Below are 21,757 nucleotides of genomic sequence, written 5' to 3'. Positions count from 1 at the left end.
CCAAGAACAAGATAAAGTTCTTGACTCCATGGACTTCACATTCTAATGGTTGGGGAGAGAATAAACCAATAAAAACAGATTGTGTCGGGTGGTGATAAGTACTGTGTAGGGGAAAAAAGCGGGTTAAGAAGATGGGAGAATGAGAGAATGCTATTTTATATATGTTGGTAATTGAGGTTGTCTCTGGCAGAGTGAAAGGTGTCTGAATGAAAACAAAGTGAACTAAGAAAGGGAAAAATGAAGGGGGGTGGAATCGGAGGGGGAGACAAACCATGAGAGACTATGGACTCTGAGAAACAAACTGAGGGTTCTAGAGGGGAGGGGGTGGGGGGATGGGTTAGCCCGGTGATGGGTATTAAGGAGGGCACGTACTGCACGGAGCACTGGGTGTTACACACAAACAATGAATCATGGAACACTACATCAAAAACTAATGATGTACTGTATGGTGACTAATAGAATAAAATTAAAAAAAAAAAGTGAACCAAGTAGATGCCATGAAGAATACTTCAGGCTGAAAGAAAACTACATATAGAAACATGATAAGTGAGTGTGCTTAGGATGCTTGAGGAACAGCAAAGAACTAGAGTGGAATAAACAAGAGAAAGAGATGTAGGAGATGAGGTCAGAGAAATAAGTAGAGGCCAGACCAACAAGGATCAAGGTGTAGTGGGAAGCTATTGATGACCTTTGGGTTGAAAGATGGCATATGCTTACATGTTTTAAAAAGATATTTCAAGGTACTGTGGGGAGAAGAAACAGCAAAGGTGCAAGGATGTAGGCAAAGGCACAGGGATGTAAGCAGAAAGACCACTTAAGAAGGCTATGGCAATAAGCCAGGTGACATATGATGAGGGATTAAGACAGCACGGTAATAGGGGACCTGGTGAGAAGTGGTTGCATTTGGGTCAGGTTTTCAAAGTACAGTGTAGTGGATACTAAAGTGTTCTACCTAAATCCCCTCTTCAGAGCCAATGCACTCATTTCCCAGTCTCCGGGAATATAAATTGCTAAAGGCTAATAACTGCGTCCCCTACAGAAAATTTCCCTCAGTCTCATGGAATTACTTTGCCCAGGATTACACCCTTCCAGGGGCCAGTCTGTAGACAATGCCTGGAAGACACAGAGATACAAGGCCCTATTCATTCTCCTACTGATAAATATCCAGATTGCTTCAAATTCCCCACTAGTAGAAAAAGTATAGTGGTGGACTGCCTTGTACATGTTCTTTGAATAACCTGTGTGGGAAATACTTTGGGATACATATCCAAGAGCCGAATTTTTATATTAGAATAGACTTAAATTATGACAGATTGGGGAAGAAGATGGCAGAGGAGTAGGGGGCCCTATTAAATTATGCCAGATTGCTCTCTAGAAGGACTACAATACACTACCTTCATATCAGCAATGCTTGAGGGGTCCCATATTTATGTATTTCTGTCAATAATTGGTATTATGCTGCTTTCTAATTTTTGCAAGGCTAACAGGTATAAAAGGATATATCATTGCTGTTATGTGTTCTGATTACTACACACACATATGCACACTCTCTCTCTCTCAAATGAATCTTTTAAAAATGTAGGTAAAAACTGAGGAATTAATCCAGTTTTCAAAATTGAATGGTGAAAAAAAAATCTGAGGTATCAACATTCTCAAAAGTTACAAAATAAAGGTACAGGAGCCTCAGCTAAATGACCCAGTCACAGAAAATGCAATGATGAGAATCACACTGTCCAGTAAAAATAAAAAAGAATACAAGTATTAGAAGGATCTAAATTTATCAATGGTTCATTAATAACAAAAGAGGAAAATGGATAGTTGATATAATCATATGAAAGGTGGAAAACCATGAAGAGAACCTCTGAGGAAAACTAAAAGTGCTAATTGGTAGAAACACTTTGTCACTTGGATAGGTCAACTGAAGACAAAACCTAACAGCTGAGAACCATTTGAAATGAAAGAAAGTGTGCATTGCTTATCAGGATAAATACCATGAATTGGATGCACTGAATTCATTTTTAGATGGATTTAAAGCTTTACAAAATGCTACATTTATTATTTCAAAATATTTCAATAAAAATCATAGCAATGTTGTGGTAATGTGTCTAATATTTTTATCATACTCATCACAGAAACTCTCCAATAAGTACTCTGGCCTCTTCTGATCAAGGTCATGCAGAAGGTAGGAAAAAAAACATCATTAGTGCAAATAAGCTCTTGCCATTTCTGTGTCATGTAGTCCTTCTGTAGGATAAATTCTTCTGAAGACCTGAGAGTCTTACAGGATATTTACAGGAAAGGGTATGGCACGATCCACTAAAATAAACCTTCCCAACTTTAAATACCCTTGGGGCCCATTATATTTTTACTAAGTACTTTCTGATTATTTTCTAGAAAACAGAAAAATGTTACCATTTAACTTTTATAATTTTTATAATGAGTAAGTTACTTTCTTTACTGTTCTAAACATGTATCAGTATAAATACCATGAAAATGGAAATTAATATTCTGGAGAAAAACTGGGGACTCCCCATTGTATTCCTCTTCTAAAACTTGCTTTTAAGCTACATTTATTTTTACTAATGGAAGGAAATACTGATAGACCAATTAAAGTTATAAAAGAAGTCTATTTCCTAGTTCCAAAATCCACATTGATTAATGATAGGAGACCTAAAATTATTCATAGGAGCATGATTACTTCGGGTAACTGAATTAATTTCCTAGGATTTCTAAAAATCATTATCAAAAGTCTATGCACAGGACCAAAAAGAAAAAGCCAAATATATTTTCCAAACCAATTATGTAGAATGTCCTCATTCTAGTTAACCCACTTCCAGGTTCTCCATGCCAACAAATTCCAATGAGAACATACCTGAAACCTTCCATTTTTTCCACTGAAAAGCTTTCCTACTCCCCCGACTGCCTTTGGATTTCTGCCAAATGCAAGTGATGATGGCTGACTCTCCTGCTATAGCAAGCTCTGAAAAAAAAATGTCCTTTGCTTATTCTCATTTGTGTGGTTTCCATTACTTCCACAAAGCAATGAGTCTTGATTTATTCCCCCACACCAAGTGAGACACTTGTACTTTAATGCCTTTCACTCCAAGAGAAAAGAAATCCTGTACACCCCAGCCTACTTCAAGATCCAGATGCTTGGATCAGCTTCACTTACAGAGAGATCTTATTTCTGAGCACAACTACATAGTTTCAGTTTTTCTCATTTATCCCTTATGTATTCTATATATGTGTCAGGAATAGAGGACTTCAAAGCATAAGCAAGTGATACCATCTTAAATAAAAGTTCAACCCTTTATTCCATAATATTTTTTTAACATCTGACAGTAATAGACAATAGGCAAATTCATAGCTGCCCTGTTCATATGAGAGAACACACGATAATCATCACACTAATGCTGACATTTTGTTAATAACTATTACACTGATGATAATCACCATGAAATAATGGCTTATAGTGTGTGTTCAATGACCACTTTAATAAGGTAGAGGATGATTTTTGCCAATTGACCAAGAAGGGAAAAAGATGAAATACAGAGCTTTGAATAAATAACCTACACAACATAATTATTGTGTAGAAGTCAGTGTAAAACTTACTTGCAATCAGTTTTAACCACAAAAGGCTGACAGTTTTGACACAAAGATTTACATAAGGACCTCAAAGACCGCTTGACTATAGGAAAGGAGCAAACAGAATACCGACATTGTAAGATCTCAGTGGGAATGATATTAGTCCTTCATATCCTTTATATTTTACAGAGAATTTAGCAAGTTGCCTGCAAAAATAAAAAGAAAATCTCTCATAATATTCTAATCACACATCCTTGTAGAGTAATATTAGTTAAACATGCAAGAAAAATGTGTGTGTGCATGTGTGTATATAAAGACGGTGTAAGGGAAGAACGAACAACAGATGAAACTATTAAAATAGAGATTGAGTACACATGGATGATTTTTCTTGCAAACTCTTTACAGATATCCCCCACCACAAAAGAAATCAGTTTAATGCGACACTTTTCCCACCAGTTCACTGAAGCCTGAAAAAAAAAAAATCACAATGAGAAATGAATTCCTATGTCCTAAGGTTTTGTTCACTGTTCAAATGCAAGCTCCAGGAATCTCACTGGGAAGGCAGTGAGAAAACCTTAGGCAAGTTACTCAACCTCTCTGGGCCTCAGTTTCCTAAGCTATAAAACAGAAATTGTGCAACCTGCCTAGCAAGGAAGTTGTGAATACTAAATAAGACTCTGTATGTGTTCATGTTTGTGTGTGTGTGTGTGTGTGTGTGTGTGTGTGTGTGTAAACCATATGTGCTGTAGACTGAATGTTTGTGTCCTCCCCAAATTCACATGTTGAAACCTAATCCCCAATGTGCTGGTATTTGGAGGTAGTGCTTGGGGAGGTAATCAGATCATATAAGTTATTATTTGGTCATATAAGTGTCCTTATAAAAGAGACCCCAGAGAGCTCCCTTGTTCATTCTGTCAGGTTAAGACAGAGGGAAAAGATAGCCATTTATGAACAAGGAAGTAGGCCATCACCAAATGTGCTGGTGACTTGATCTTGAACTTCCAGCTTCAAGAACTGTGAAAAATAAATTTCTGTTGTTTATAAGCCACAGAGTCCATGGTATTCTGTTATAGCAGCCTCAATGGACTAAGAGGATATGTATCAGAGTATATGCATAGTGCACGCTCAGTAAATGGTAACTTAACATAGTAGGATTTTGTTCAACTGTTTATCCTTCCCAGACATCTTCAAACATGTAAAACTCTTGGTGCTTAGCACATGAGCTTTTAACTTGCTCCCACCTTCTCTGCTCTATTATTAACCCCTTATTTTTATGAGTTCACCAGATCCTTTTTTAAGTACCTGTTTTAATGAGGGAGGAAGATGGAAAGAACACTGAAAGTCTTCGGGGATGAGGAGAGCCACCGAGTGGCAGAAGAGCTACTGAATGAAAGGCTGGGAAAGATAAAGATTATGTGCACTGTTGAATCACAGACCTGTACCTCTGAAACAAATAACACATTATATGTTAAAAAAAAGAAGAAGAAGAAGATAACAGGAGGTGAAGAATGAAGGGGGGAAACTGGAGGGGGAGACGAACCATGAGAGACTATGGACTCTGAGAAACAAACTGAGGGTTCTAGAGGGGAGGGCGTGGGGGGATGGGTTAGCCTGGTGATGGGTATTAAAGAGGGCACGTTCTGCGTGGAGCACTGGGGGTTATGCACAAACAATGAATCATGGAACACTACATCCAAAACTAATGAGGTAATGTACGGCGATTAACATAATAAAATAAAAAATAAAAATAAGATAAAATAAAAGATTATGTGCACTTGACAAGTTTACCTTGTAATGCAGGAAAAACCTCATGTTTTTTTTCTTTTCTTCCCATATAACTACTATCTAATTACATGGCTTGCTTTATATTTTCTGTAACAGAAGTTGTAATGTGTCCAATATAACTGTCATCTACACTATAAAGTTGGTAGTTAGCTTATGATGTACCTAATCAGGAATTCGCACTCTAGAGGAGGTTATTAAGCACTTCCAATATGGATATAAGTATCTATACCCTGAGGGCATGCTAATCAGCATGAGGGATGTTAGAGATAATTTTTTCATTGGTGAAATAAATGATGTTCAAGATATGTAGGTGGTTAGGACATTGCTTAGGTCCCACTGTCCTTGCATGAACAAAGTTTAAGAATCTGGCAAGCCCAGCAGCCTAATACTTTTGATGCAGTGCTTAAGGTCTAAAGTCCCATTGGTTCTGTGTCACTTTATTTCATGTAAGACTCTTCCCTGAACTATCTACAAAGCTGGCTGATACAGCCATTAAGTAATAGTAGAGCAACTAAGGGCAGAGAGCGAGACTTTTCCTGAACTGCAAGAACAGGTAGTGTAATTGTTTCTGCCTGCTTTTGTTGACAACTGCATCTTTGGCAAAATTGGATCTAAGATTTGCTTTCATATCACCTGATAGAAAGATTGTGGGGAAGTACACATAAAGCACCAGCTATTTCTAATTTCCAAAGGCTAGCGAAAAATGCCAGAAGAACCTACCAATTGCTGAATGGCTAAGTTAACTTAGGTAAGTTTTTGTAATACCTGGTGCAATCCAGTGGGTAGTTTTTACCTAGATATAGAGCAAAAGGAAGAAACAGATCACTTCCCAAAAGAGATAAAATTTGGAAGTTATTAAGGTAGTATGAGTTTATTGCCATTTCTAAGTTTTCACGTTGGATAAAGGGGGAAAAGAAAGAATCCTGAAAGATATTTCTAAATAAGTCCACAGTACCACATTCTAAAAAAGTTGGAAGAAGACTAGATCAGAAAGCCAGCTTAACATAGGGGACAATTATCACTATTCTGCTGGAAGTTTTTGGCTTGGCCTTAAGATTTTAAGAGGTAGGAAATAAAGGCTTACACCCTGCTCAAGTTACTAATCATTAGAAAGAATTTGTCAAAGAGAGGAAAAGGAGTTCTGGCTTGGTCACTATACACTACAGAAATAGGCACATTATGTTAATAAAATAAAATTAGAAGTTTGGGAAGTCTCCCTAGTCAGGAAGACTTGGAACATATTTAAAAGAGCCTAGAGTCCCCTTCAAGGATGGGGAAGCCCTCTCCTGCTCCCCACGAAGTAAATATTTACAGCTTGGTCAAACAGAGGGTTCCCAACTAAAACAACACATTTAGTGGCAAATGAAAGAAATTATTATTGAAGCCAAAGATGAAGCTAGCCATGAACACGTGTGTTTATCAAGATGCACCCAACCCCACTGGAACTACAGTAGGGTCAGGACACCCTAACAATTGCTTTTAATGAAGGAAAGGGATCTCAAAGCACCTCTCACTCAGAGGACTTCTCTAACATATTAGGGAGCTTAGAAAGGGCAGTAGATGCTCTGCAATTAGTAGATGAATGCTCATGTGAAAGTAGGTTCACTTTAGTCACTCAACTATAGAAATTGGGCAGTAAGTTAGCTAGAAGAGAACAGGGATAATTTTTACAAAAAAGATGGGTCTTGAAAGATAAAATTTACAGGTAACCAGATGAGGTAGGTAGGGAAGTACCAAGAAAACCACCTTAGATTCCAGAGGCAATTTATGATGAAACAATCCTAGAGGGCAGTGAGTCTTGGAGATAAGGTCCCTCAAGACCAAATAAACCAAGCTGAGCTTGTCCCTAAATATCTCAGGCTGAAAGAGTAGCAGCCCTCTAAAATTACAGAGTTGATAAGGGATCCACAAAACCAGTCTGAGGGTGAAGTAGGCCCTGACCATCCTGTGAGATTCAAAAGGTCAGTAGAGGGAATTAGTATTAACTAACAATAGCTCCAAAGTGATGATTGTTCTGAGAAAGACAGTACTGTTTAAAGGTGTGGGTAATACAGACACACTGGTAATGAAACCTAAGATTAAACTGGAAACAGGTGACCAAGCAGGTAAATTGAACTGGTAGGAGCCAGGACTTCAGAGTGAATATTTGGAATGGATAGATTATCAGATTAAAATACCTTTCATTACCCTAAAAAATGTTCAATATTTTATGATTATATTCAGAAGGCTAAATGGCAATGTGTCAAACTACCTATTTCAAAGTGTATATTTAATGCAGCTGCTGTGGAAAACAGTATGGCAGTTCCTTAACAAAATTAAACAGAATTATCATAGGATCCAGAAATCTCACTTCTGGGTATTTATCTCAAATAATTCAAAGCAAAACTCAGAGATATTTGCATATCCATGTTCACAGAAACATTATTCACAACAGCCAAATGGTAGAAGCAATCCAACTGACTATAGAAGAATGAATAAACAAAATGTGGTCTATCCATGCAGTGATTATCCAACCTTAAAAAGGAAGGAAATTTTGACTACAACATATATGAACCTTGAGGATATACTAAGTGAAATTAGCCACTCACAAAAGGATAAATACCATGATTCCCATTATGAGTTACCTAGAGTCAAATTCATAGAGGCAAAATGGAGAATGGTAGTTGCCAGGGGGAGGGGGAAATGGGGAGTTGTTTAATGGGTACAGAGTTCCAGTTATGTGAGATAGAATATTTCTGGAGATCTGCTGCACAACAATATGAATATACTTAACACTCCTGAACTGTTGCACTTATAAATGGTTAAGATGGTAAGTTCTTTTTTTTTAAATGATTGAGAGTGTGTGTGTGCGAATATGCAAAGGTGGAGGGCAGAGGGAGAGGAAGAGAATCCTCAAGCAGACTCCCTGCTAAGTGTGGGGCCCCCTCTACCCTCTGGCTCAAGGCTCAATCCCAGGCCCCTGAGATCATGACCTGAGCTGAAATCAAGAGTCAGCCAGCCACTTTACCAACTGAGCCACAGAGGCGTCCCAAGATGGTAAATTTTATGGTATGTGTATTTTATCACAATTAAAATGGAACTCAAGGGATAATGATCAACTGAACATTTGTGTACTTACCACACAAATCTAAAAATAAAATGTTACCAATGGAAAAAAAGAAAAAGAAAACAGTACATAGTTAATAATCCACAAAAATGATTTAGAGGAGAAACGAGTCAAAACTTCCCCAAATATAAAATATTTGAAAGAGATTGGGGTGATATGCAAAACCATATATCCATTTAATTCTGTAGGATAATTGTTAAGAAAACCTTAAATTATTAAGGCAGTGGGTATACTGACCATACTGACCAAACCTAATGACGATACTGTCCAAACCAAACTAATGAATTAAAGCCCCTGAAAAATATTTAGCTCTAATTGACTTGCCTATTATGTTTATCAATATACCAACTGAAAAGGAATGTAAAATAACCTGCCATCATTTTTCAAGGAATGCAATATACTTTTGTCTTCCTCCAGTAGGGTTATATCAACTTTAAAGATTTTACTTATTTGACAGAGAGAGAGGGAGCACAAGCAGGGGGATCAGAAGAGGGAGAAGCAGGCTCCCAGCTGAGCAGGGATACCAATTCAGGGCTCGATCGATCCCAGAACCCTGGGATCATGACCTGAGCCAAAGGCAGACGCTTAACCGACTGAGCCACCCAAGTGTCCTGGGTTATATCAGCTTTAAAAAGTAAGTACTTTGGGGGCAGCTGGGTGGCTCAGTCGCTTAAGCATCTGACTCTTGATTTTGGCTCAGGTCATGATCTCACGGTCGTGAGATCAAGCCCTGTGCCAGGCTCCATGCTGGGCGTGGAGCCTGCATAAGATTCTCTCTCTCCTTCTCTCACTGCTCCTCCCCCTGCCTCTAAAAAATTCAAGTTTTTTGCTGGGGAGAGCAGGTAAAAGAAGGAAAGAGCTATCTACACTAATTTAAAATTGCTGTCAAGTATACTACTAGTGACAATCCAGTAGACCAAGCATTTACTTCAGACATGTCAATCACCAGGCATCATGAACTCTGGAAATGGTCCCTGCAGAGTCAAGAAAGGACCAGCCGTGTATCAGTCAATTAAATAGCAGATAACAGAAATCTATCTAGCATTAAAAGCAAAAAGGTATCTACCACAGAAAATCGTTTACAAAATGCGGGGCGGGGGGGGGTGGCAAAAAAGCAGGCCCTAGACTGAGTCTTGGATTAATTCCCAGAACACCACCGCAAAACTAACCTGTCAAGGAAACCACTATCTCTGGGTCAGTCAGGAAGATGGTGAATCAAGAAGCTGACAGAGGAGGCCACCGTGTAAGCTGCTGGATCCAGGCACACACCACCTTTGCCATATCTAGGGCTCAGCAAGCTGCTGCTGCAACCTTAGTGTTCAGCTCTGCCTTAGCTGTGACTGGAGGATTCTGAAGGCCATTATGAGCCATGCCACATCTGCTGAATCTGCATCAGCAAAATGGAAGCATAATTAGCTGCTGCCTCTCTCTCATTTAACAAAATTCCTAATTAAGATCTTATCTGAAAAACCTAAATCTCATCAAAAACAAGACAGTCTAGAACGTATGCTTTTTGGCTGTCTAGCCCCTGTGGGATAGGGAGGAGGTTAGGATCAATGTTGAATGGACCCATCTGTGGTATCCTCCAAAAGCCAGCAAGATTTCAGTGCAAGAAATCCCAAGGGGCAAAGGCAACTTCTAACCCCCTAGAAAATCAAATACTCCTCACCTCCTTGAGTTTATTTGAAACTAAGGACCAAATGGGACAGGTCCTCAAAACCTCAAAACAATTTTAATACCATAAAAACAGCTTCCAGTTATGCCACAGGTCCAATCAAATCAGGGAGGGGGAGGTCCGACCATCCAATTAAAATTGCAAGAACAGGGGCGCCTGGGTGACTCAGCTGGTTAAGCGTCCAACTCTTGATTTTGGCTCAGGTCATGATCGCAGGGTTGTGAGAGCGAGCCCCGAATCAGGCTCCATGCTTAAGATTCTCTCTGCCCCTCCCCCCTCTCTCCCTCTCATAAATAAACAAACAAATTGCAAGAGCAGCTTCAGAAAGGAGCCAGACCAGGCCCCTAGGCCACTGTACATGGAGGTACCTATCAGCCACTTGTTCCTCTGCTGCTCCAAAGAGTGTCCATGTTATCAAGTAGTGAAGAAAACTTCTTACTAAGTGTAGGCAGCCCTGGGAGAATTTTCTGGAGGAAGGTAGAAACTATGTTTTTGCTTATGGTTAGCAAGCAGTCCCACTCTAACCAGGGGCAGGGTTAAATGAAAAGCTACTGCCCTTCATCTTAAGATGGGAAAATAGTCAAAGGGCTAGCCAGACCAACTAGTAAACCATGCTGAATTGTAGATAGTCCTGATGGCAGTGTAAGATGCAGAAAACAACTACACAGAGGTCCACAGTTTCAGGAATTTAGTTTGAGGACTACTGAAATGACTATATTATTAAGTAGGTTAAAAAAAGACTGGAAAAACATAAAAATAAAGACTGGATAATTAATGGAAAACAACTTGGGAAAATTTTTGGAACACACTATCAAAACCAAGGCAATGTGTCGTGTGTCAGCCTACTGAAAAGGTAAAAGAGCAGTCTTAGAGACACTAAAGCTATATGGCCTTTAAAATTTTAAAGAAAGCAGTTGAGACAACAGAATGTTTGGCATCTGATCCTTTCATAGATGTGTTAAAAATGTGGGCTCACAAGGTATCTGCATCTGTGGCCATTGCCCTTTTAAGTGAGTGGAGTGAATCAAAGAGAATTAGGATCACCTGTCCTTCAGGTAAACTAAGAGATTTAAGAATAACTCTCAAGGAAGAGCACCCAGAGGACTGGTTTCTGGGCAACACCGGCAGATTGACAAGAAGACTTCTAAAAAGGCACCAATATACAGTTTGGTTTTACTACTGTTCCTTCATGATGACTAGCTGAACCAAAATAAAAGTTTCGGAGAAACTGCAAAAAAAAAAAAAATATATGGGCCTGTGAAACTTTTTACTCGGATCAGGAAACATTTTATAACAAATATTGTGGGAACATGCAAATAATATGGATAAACAATGGAGTTTTCAAATCCCATTCTATTTGACTTCAGCTGGAATAGGGTAAAGATGACATGATCTCTTTAAAAAGATAATTATAAAAGCAACTGTCCCAGTATTAATGGGAAATAAGCAAAAAATATTAGTGCACCGTGTTAGGAAATCAAATGAGAGACTACATCAAAATGGGGAGCACTGCAGCTCTGGAGAGATGCTCAGAAACAGTGCTGCCACAGTAACGAATCCCAGAACAAGGTCAAGGGAGATAGATCCCTATCAGAAGTAGCTAAAGAATGGAAAAAAAAAATGAGCTTATTTTCCACAAAGTCAAATGATAGCCACCAACTATTACAATGAAAAGTGAAGGTTCCCTTCACTTCACTTAAAGATATCTTGGACTCCGCCAATATGACAGGATGTGAATTTTCCTCAGGATGATGCACTACTGGGAGTGGTTCTATAATACTACAATTAACCCATTCATAGGGATGCAGATTGCATAGGGTATGATATATCTGTCTTTACAGTGGTTCTCAATTTTCACTGCACATTACAAACCCCTGTGAAAACACTAATCCCCAGTCTATAACCCTGCAACAATTAAATCAGAATCTCTGGATGTGGGGCTTGGACATCATTAGTTTAAAAAGCTTCCCAAGTGATTCTAATGTGCAGTGATGGCTGAGATGCACAGCATTAGCACCAGACCAACCAGAGCCATCTCTGACTTTGTAGGGGTATTGGCCTGGCTGCTCATCAATGCTTCACCTAAATAAACTGATGGTTATACGATCTCATGTGTCATCAATAATTAGTTTTATACATTTTCAAAGCAGTATCGTTTGCCAAGTCCTCAAAACAGTAGTCTCAAGTATTAAAAATGGATTGTTGGAGGACACTTCCTTATTCTCTAAATTACGCTGTTTTTAAAAAATCTGGATTCATTTATATGAGCTAATTAAATGAGGTATTGGGAAATAATACTTGAACCCTATTTCAGGAGTTCCCCCAAGACCACCCTCAGGATCAATGATTTGCAAGGACTCACACAACTCAAAAAGCTGTCATACTCATGGCTACAGCTATGGTCCCTGAAAACAGGAACCCAGCTAATGATTTATATAAATCACCAAGTATCATTCAATAATTTTATTAATCAGGGGTGAGTCTCAAATGTTTTAAAGCCAGTGATTCCCAAGATATGTACATAATACAGATGGCCAAACATGTGGACTTTCCAACATTTGAAATACTTAATAAAACCATATATCAAAAAAACTCACCAAAACATATGTCAACATAAGAACTCCTACAAAAATGTTCATAGCAGCATTATTTATAATAGCTAAAAGGTAGAGACAACCCAATGTCTATCACCTGATGAATGAATAAATAAAATGCAGTATGTCCATACAATGGAGTATTATTCAGCAATAGAAAGTAATAAGTCCTGATATTATGTTACATTATGGAAGAACCTTGAAATCGTTATGCAAAGTAAAGAAGCCAATCACAAAAGGCCACATGTTATATTGTAACATTTGTATGAAATGTCCAGAATAGACAAATCCATAGAGACAGAAAGTATATTAGTGGTTGTCTAGGGCTGTGGGGTAGAAGGGGGTATGTGGGGCAGGGAGTGACTACAAATGGGCATGAGGAATCTTTCAGAGTAATATAAATATTCTAAAACTGGCTTATGGTGATGGCTATACAGGTCTGTAAATTTACTGAAAGCCAATGAATTGTATACTTAAAATGGATGAATTTTATGGAGTGTAAATTATATCTCAATAAAGCTACTGAAGAATAAACTAAATAATATGTGTTCATATACTGCTAATAAACATGAGTCACTGGAAGATTCCAGGGACTAGGGCACGAAATGTATCAGGTGGTGGTATTTCATAACTGATACCAGCAGATTAATATAAGGGAAATAGGGCCATCTCCTTTACATTGATTTGATATTTTAATGAAAAGTCTTCCTAGAAAATACACTTACCTGTACCAGTCCATACAAAAACTTGAGTAGGCATGGGCCAGAAAACTGAGGCTTTTCATCCTTAGTATATTAAAAAAAAAAAGATATGAACACCTGAGTCCCCAGATTAATTAAAAAGTTTTGGTATCATTTTGTCCATTTTAGCCCCATTTTAAGATGTGATCATTGCAAAGCACTAATGATAATTTGAACCAGGCACATATAATGGATCTGTTGATTAGTTCCTCTTGAATAATGGTCAAGATTATGCCCATCGTAGAATAAAAACCAGAGGCCTACCCATTTATTCATAAGCTAATATGTCAAATTATTTGTTTTCAGTATACCACCCATAGATCAGCTGGTAGTTACTATACATAGCAACATTTTATTCTTGGTTGCAGACCTATTTGGAGAAGAAGAATTACTCTCAATTTATATAATGCCATTTGTAGTAAGGATATTTTAAGATCAGAGTGAGCTGCCGCCGTGTTATAGCACCCAATGTGGATATGGAAACCAGCTCCCAATGTAGCAAGAAGTATCAAACCTGAAGTCTACCTCTCTATTCACCTGCAAGAAAACTAGGTTAGTTCATGGAAAACACCCTTTCAGGGAGGGGGAGACAAGAAGGTCACTTCCTAGTCAGTCAAACTACTCATTAATAAATATACATTTATTTTTCTGTAGTTAAGATACCCAGTTATACAACTTTACTATAGACAGGTGTCCTTTCAAGACATGATACTTTTTCTTTTTCTTTACCCAGCTCCAAGTGATACAATGACCAAGTTGATCTTGACACTAATCAGTATCTTGTGGATGTTTATTGTGATTTTAATAACAAAAATAACAGGACAATAATGTGTTTGACACCCAGTACACACCCAAGTCTCCTGTGAGGTAATATATAACAAATCCAGGACTCCCCCTTTCATATACTGTCTATCCTCTTATGCTGACTTTATTTGACAGACTCTGCCTGTCAGAATATGGTCTATTTCAAGCTGGTATGTTAAATTAGTCCTGTTTCCAGCACAATATAATTATAAACTGATGGGAACCTATACTGACAAACACAGACATTATCTGATTTAGGGCAGTTTTACTCAGAGTACTGTGAAGTTCTATAATAAGAATTTCATGTAAGGTGTAGTAAACACTAGGGATTAACCCTGAAATGAATATTAGTCATTGAAATTACTAAGGTCAACACAACTCTATGGATGGACAGAGACAGCCCTAGGGTTAACTGGATGGACACAGCAAAAGAATATCAGGATTTGGCTATGGCTAACTTACCACTTAATAAGTGATAAAACTGAAATATTCAAAATACAACCTAAGGTGTGGAATGTCACAGGAATATCCTGGAAGAAATAGAACCTTACACAGGGATATATTAGAGAAAATAACAGCAGGATTTAAGACATCTTCCGATGTTAAAAGGGGGCTTATATCAAAAACAATAGACAAATAAAGGAAGAAATAAAATATAACTGTTATTCCCAGAAACAATGATTTCCTGGCATGGTGGGAATATTTCTTGGGTGTTATATACTGTGACAATATTGAAATCTACCTGAGCCCTGTGATTACAAATGCCCCCCTTATGTACCTAGGACAAGGCCACACAGAAACACAGCAAGTTCTCATTCTTTGCCTCATAAGCAATTCATTGAACTGTTCTGTCTAGTGATCAAGGGGGACAAAATGTGTGTTAACCAAACTTTCGTTAAGATTCACTCCTTTCCCCAGGACCTTGAACGTTGGCCCACCCATAGTCTGAGCCAGCATACAACCTTAACAGCCCCTTCTGAGAATAGGCTGACCTTAGTGTAAAACATTCTCTGATCTACTGTCTGATCATGCCACTCACATTCATCTGCTTCCCTGCACCTGGTTCTTTCTAGACTTGTTTATTCCTTCCTATAAAATAACAGTCCTTCTCTGCCCAACCCCTTAGACATTTGCAGATCTCACGGTCAAAGCCTTCTCGCAATAGTCCCCTTTCCCCCTTGTAATAATCGTTTCAAATATAGCCTCCCCTTATCTAAGTTCATATTTGTTTTTTATTTGATAGCTGTTAAAAAATTCCTTGTCTCCCGAGCAAGAGGAACTGGTACCAAGTGATCAGCTAGATTTCAGGACTTCTATGAGCCAGTAAATATTTAGTATTTTCTGCCTCCCATTCTATCCCGTTTGGGGAAGACAGTGTCTATTATGATTATTATGATCTTGTCTTGACACTGTATGTTGGGTGTGTGGAGGGAAGGTTACTTGTTTGAATTTACAGGTCTCTAGATTTGAGAATATGGAATCAAGGAACTTCATCTGCACCTGGATGAGATTTAGATAAAAAGATTCCAGGCTCAAACCTAAGCCCAAGACCTTGATGGGATAAGATGCCTTGCAGGAAGGATATGAATCATAAGGAGAAAGATGGCAAACTGGTAGACTGTTACATTGGTGGTCTCCTATCAACCACACCTCTTGGTACTCCTACCATTTTCTAGCCTTTTCCCACATTGATTCTAGACTTGGTCATGCAACTTGCTTTGGTTAATGGGAGACGTATTAGTTTCCACGGCTGCTGTAACAAAGTACCACAAACTGGTTGACCTAAAACAGAAATTTATTCTCTCACAGAAACAAGGTGTCAAAAGGGCCATGCTCTCTCTAAAAGCTCTAGGGAAGAATTCTTTCTTGCCTCTTTCTTTTCTTAAATATGTAGAACATGAGGAATAGCATGGAGGACATTAGGAGAAGGAAGGGAAAAATGAAGGGGGTGGAAATCGGAGGGGGAGACGAACCATGAGAGACTATGGACTCCGGGAAACAAACTGAGGGTTTCAGAGGTGAGGGGGGTGGGGGATGGGTTAGCCCAGGGATGGGTATTAAGGAGGACACGTATTGCATGGAGCACTGAGTGTTATCATGGAACATTACATCAAAAACTAATGATGTACTATATGGTGACTAACATAATAAAAAAATAAAAATAAATTTTAAAAAAGATTTTATTTATTTATTTGAGAGAGAGTGTGTGTGAGTATGCGAGCAGCAGGGGGACATGGGGGAGGAGCAGAGGGAGAAGGAAGAGAGAATTCCAAGCAGACTCCATGCTGAGCATGGAGTCCGATGCAGGACTCGATCTCAAGACCTGAGATCATGACCTGAGTGGAAATCAAGAGTCAGATGCTTAACCAACTGAGCCATCCAGGCGTCCCTTTGCTTGCCTCTTTCTAGCTTCTTAGCTCCCCGCAATCATTGGAATTCCTTGTCTTATAGCTGCACCAGTCCAATCTCTGTCTTCACATGGTGTTCTCCTCTGGGTGTCTCTGTGTCTTTTTCTCTTTATAAGGACACCAGTAATTTGATTCAGGGCCCACCCTAATCAAGTATGAGCTCATCTTAACTTGATTACATCTGCAAAGATCCTATCTCCAAATAGGGTCATAGTCACAGGTTCCTGGACATGAATTTTAGGAAAACACTGTTTAATCTTGCCATCAGGAGAGAGAGGCATGTGAAAAAACCTGGGAGATGAGATACCTTATGGAGAGAGAGGCCACATGGAGGAAAAATGAAGGAACTCCAGCTAATTATCAACACCACGGTTCCAGATATATGAAAGAAATCCTGGCTCTTCTAAGCTTAGCCCAACCACCAGCTAAAAACAGTTGAATGAGAGACCAAGAGACCCCAGCTGATACTATGTGGAGCAGAACTGCCTAGTCAACCTACAGAATCATGAGAAATAATAAATAGTTGTTGCTTTACACATCAACAGATAATTGAAATGATGGGTAACTTTACTGAATTAGCACACTAGGTATTGTAAAATGACCCAAAGGAATCAAAACTGATTGGAGACGGAGTGACACATGCTTAGTAAGTTATGGTCAAATGCCAATTTGAGAGATAATCAAAGGTAAGGAAGGACTGAACATTTATCGGGCTTTTCCAGTGAAAACTGTAACCAAGTTTGCTAGATAGAATTCTAAGAATGACCCCCAATGGGTGGAACCTGTCAGTATGATGAGATATCACTCCCATGATTATGTTACCTTATATGACAAAGAGATTATTCCCACTTGTTTAAGCATGCAAACTTTTTAGAAACAGAAAGTTTTCTCTGGATGTTGTCAGAAGAGGAAGTCAGAGAGATTTTAATTATGAGAGTGACTTGATACAGGGAACATCTAGGAGTAGAGAGTTGGCCCCCAGCTGGCAGCTAGCAAGAAAAATAGGACTTCGGACTATAACTGCAAGGAACTAGATTCTGCCAGTACAAATGACCTTGGAAGCAAATTCTTCTCTAGAGCTTCCATATAGGAGCACACCTCATTCAACACTGTGACTTCAGCCTTATAAGCAGAGAACCCAGTTGAGCCCTCTTGGATTTCTGAGCTATATAAATGTGAGCTAATAAATGTGTGTTGTTTTAAACCACTAAGTGTGTGGTAATTTGTCACACAGCAATAGAAAACTAACACACCAAAGAACCCGAATAGATGGGGAAATATTTCATTTTGCAGAAAACAACCAGCTAATATTGAAATATCACCATATACAATCCCTAATGAGATTATGGGCAAGGGTTTTCAACTGATACTAAGGGAATGGATATTAGGAGATTGGACAGTTGTGTTGTGCCAGGTAACACCACACGGATTGCTTTCTAGGCATAAGTAGAGAAGCAATGGAGGAATCAGGCTTTTATCATGTAGCCAATCTCAGCATGACTAATAGCACACTCAGGTATCATGTTTCCCCATGTAACATAATATAAAATACACAGCATCCTTGTGTTCTCATGCTGGTAAGGATATTCAATTTGAGTTTAATTATAAAGGATAGAGCAATGACCTAAATCACAAGAAGATGGCAAAACAAATTTAAAATATTCAACAGAACAAATTACATGGAATTTTCAGCAAGTCAAAACATTCTCACAAAAGCAACTGTTGAAACAAATTTTTTTTAAATTGAGGCAAAGCTATGCAACTTGTGATTTTTAATAAATATTAGTTAGTTCACACTGAACCTGTTACAAAGAGCATGTTTGTGATAACTGAGGTTGGATGTTATTTTTATCCTTGCTTTGTAAATACCTAGGTCTAAGAACCTGGCTATCTAATAACTTCAGAGCAGTGTTTCAAGTCTAGACACTGATAGTCTTTTGACTTTCCATGTGATGGAGGTCACAGTGAGGAGTCAGACTCCAGTCCAAAATCCTATGTGTGATCCTTCATGCCCAACCATATGCAATTTAAAAAGTTTTACCTTAAAAAAAAAGAAAAACTTTACCTAGCAGGCCTCATGGGAAAAAGCTGCCTTCCCCATACGAGACTTGTTGTACAGTCTGGAGGGAGTTACCATCAAGGACTCAGGCCTCCCGGCAGCTTCATGCTCTTATGCATATCTGCATTCCCAGCCTAAGTGCCTTTACTGGAGGGCCTCTGTATCAATGGCCCCTGGTTGAAGCCTCTCTCAGACACCACTGCTAAGACGACATTTTTCTTCAATCTGACTCAGTACTCAGGCCTTTTCCACTACTAGACTTTCCCTTCTACCTCTCCCAAGCCTTTTTTGAAAAGATTTATTTATTTATTTATTTGAGAGAGAGAGAGAGAGAGAGAGAGAGAGAGTGTGAGTGTATGCAAACAGGCCCTCGCACAGCAGGGGTGGAAAGGGGAGGGGCAGAGGGAGAGGAAGAAGCTGACTCCCCGCTCAGCAGGGAGCCTGACATGGGGCTCAGTCCCAGGACCCTGAGATCATGACTTGAGCTGAAAGCAGATGCTTAACCAACTGAGCCACACAGGCACCCCTCTCCTAAGCCTTCTGAGTTTATTGAATGGCAGGAGCCTTTTGTTCAGGCCTCCCTCAGGAGTGAGATTATTCCTCCTGTCTGTGCTGATACATCTGATCTTCACTCAGTGTTGTTCCATGGGGTAAACTGAAAGACTAGGGGAGCCGGCATGTTATGGATTGATTTTTATTCCCCAAAAACTCATATGTTGAAGTCCTCTCCCTCAGTACCTGAGAATGAGACCTTTATTTGGAGATAGGGTCTTTAAATAGGTAATCAAGTTAAAATGAGGTGAGTAGGGTGGCCCTTATTCCAATACGACTGATGTCTTTGTAAAAAGGGGAAATTTGGACACAGACACACACACACAGGAAGAATGCCATGTGAGGATGAATGCAGAGATTAGTTTGATATGTGTACAAGCCAAATAACACCAAAGATTTCAATGAAACCACAAGAAGAAAGAGGCATGAAACAAATCTTTCCCTCACAGCCCTCAGAAGGAACCAACCCTGCTGACAACTTGCTCTTGGACTTCTGGCCTCTGGAACTGGGAGATAATAAATTTCTGTTGTTCAAACCACCCAGTAAGTGATACTTCATTACAGCAGCCCCGGAAAACTAATACATGGCACTCTCTGGCCTCTTGCTTACGCTATCACAGTAAGTGAATAAAGGCTAATTGTTACTTTCATTCTGGCTTGTTTTAATTGACCACCTCGACACCTGGCAACTAAGCTTTCTCTAGCTGAGCTATTGATTCTGTATTTCCTGACTGACTATAAAGACAGCTACTCTTGCCATGTGAATACCACTGCATCCACCAGTAAATGACAGCCACTATGCAAGGAGAAAGCAGAGTGCCTAAAGGCAGAAATGGGCTTACTCTGAGCTACATACTTAGGTTATGTGGCTGTCTCCAGGCTGCTTGTTTACAGAAGTTTGTACAGTTGTCAAAATTTTGTCAAGGATTTCTTTTCCTTGTAATATATCACTTGCTAAGGAGGCTTGACAGGAGGAGAGTATGGTAAGGAGAAATGTCTAACCCTCATTCTCTCAAAATACTAGAGGCTACCTAAATATTTACTAAAAGAACCTGTGAACTGGGGCGCCTGGGTGGCTCAGTCAGTTGAGTGTCTGACTCTTGGTTTCGGCCCAGGTCATGATCTCAAGGTCATGAGATTGAGCCCCATGTTGGGCTTGGTGCTCAATGCAGAGTCTGCTTGAGATACTCTCTCTCTCTCTCTCTCTCTCTCTCAAATAAATAAATCTTTAAAAAAAAGGACTTGTGAACTGGTGAATAGTCAAATTGGCCTAGGTCATACAAACTTGCATTTAAACATTTTTATTTGAATGATTTACTTCTCCTCAAATATCTTGCATTCAAAATTAATGACCCTTAAGTTGTAATTGGCATAATCTATTCTTTCTTTAGACTTCTATCTCTGAAAATTCTTTTCACCTTCTGTGTGATCCCCCAGAGGATCCCACTTCCACCTCTGATAAGGACCACATATGTAAGGTTCCCACAACAGTTTTAAAAAAACATTACCCATGAGATCTAGCTCTTTTCTGAGATTTCTTTACAAACAAGAAACCCCAACACTGTATTACTAACACTGCCACAGTGGGAATCAAGGAATCTGGATTTTAGTTCTTGCTCTGCCACAGGACTACAGCGTGACCTTGGGCAAACTAATTAAACATTCCTTATCTTTTTTTTTTTTAATGAGAAGCTCCCCTTCAACTTTATTACTCCCACGGAAAGGGTCCAGTGCAAAGCAGATGCGCTTCAGTCCACACAGAAGTGCACCATGTACCTACAACTCAGACTGATTTTAGAAACTTGGTTATTTCCCCTGAGGGGGTGCACCATTCCTGGAAGCAGTGCAATACCAGGCCGATGCGTGGAGTGGATGGAGCAAGCTCCTATTCCATCTCCCTACTCCAAAAATCCATTTAATATATTGTCCTCGGATAGAGGACGTATCAGATATTAAACTAAAAAGAACAGATACCACACTTGATCTTAGCCAAAAGCCCTAGAAGCAATTAAATATTCCTTATCTTTAAAGTAAATTGCACCTATTTTTCAGCTTTATTGAGGTATATTTGACAAAAATTATACAATACTTAAAGTGTACAATGTGATGATTTGATATACATTGAAATTACACCCAATTTTTATTATGTGGTTTTCTTTTTCAAATTGTTTTTATTATGTAGAAACCTACTTATACTGGAGAGTAAACAGGGCTAGTATGATGCTTTGACTTTATAGACAAGGACAATGAGTCAAGTGTGGTAGATATAGAGTTCAATCACAGGCCTGAGTACGTTAAAACATACTCTCGGGTTTCATCCGGCTCTGTAATTCTAGGATTCAATAAATGAGGGCTTATTAAACTAAAAAAAAAAAAAAAATAGATGGCGATATACTGCCAAAACCTGGATCTCTCCTGGAAATGGAATATGTATAAGGATAAGTCATGT

At 39.0% G+C, this 21,757-nt stretch overlaps 1 non-coding gene across 1 annotated transcript; it reads right to left on the bottom strand.

Annotated features, from left to right (window-relative positions):
- Positions 1 to 21,126: 21,126 nt before the first annotated feature.
- Positions 21,127 to 21,317, bottom strand: LOC113931689. Its single transcript, XR_003522839.1, has one exon. It is a non-coding gene; the product is annotated as a U2 spliceosomal RNA (small nuclear RNA).
- Positions 21,318 to 21,757: the final 440 nt, after the last annotated feature.

The sequence above is a fragment of the Zalophus californianus genome, chromosome X, assembly GCF_009762305.2.
Source record: "Zalophus californianus isolate mZalCal1 chromosome X, mZalCal1.pri.v2, whole genome shotgun sequence".
In the NCBI taxonomy this organism is placed as follows: domain Eukaryota; kingdom Metazoa; phylum Chordata; class Mammalia; order Carnivora; family Otariidae; genus Zalophus; species Zalophus californianus.
Note: the sequence above shows the minus strand (reverse complement) of the source record. Positions and strands in the feature narration are given on the sequence as shown.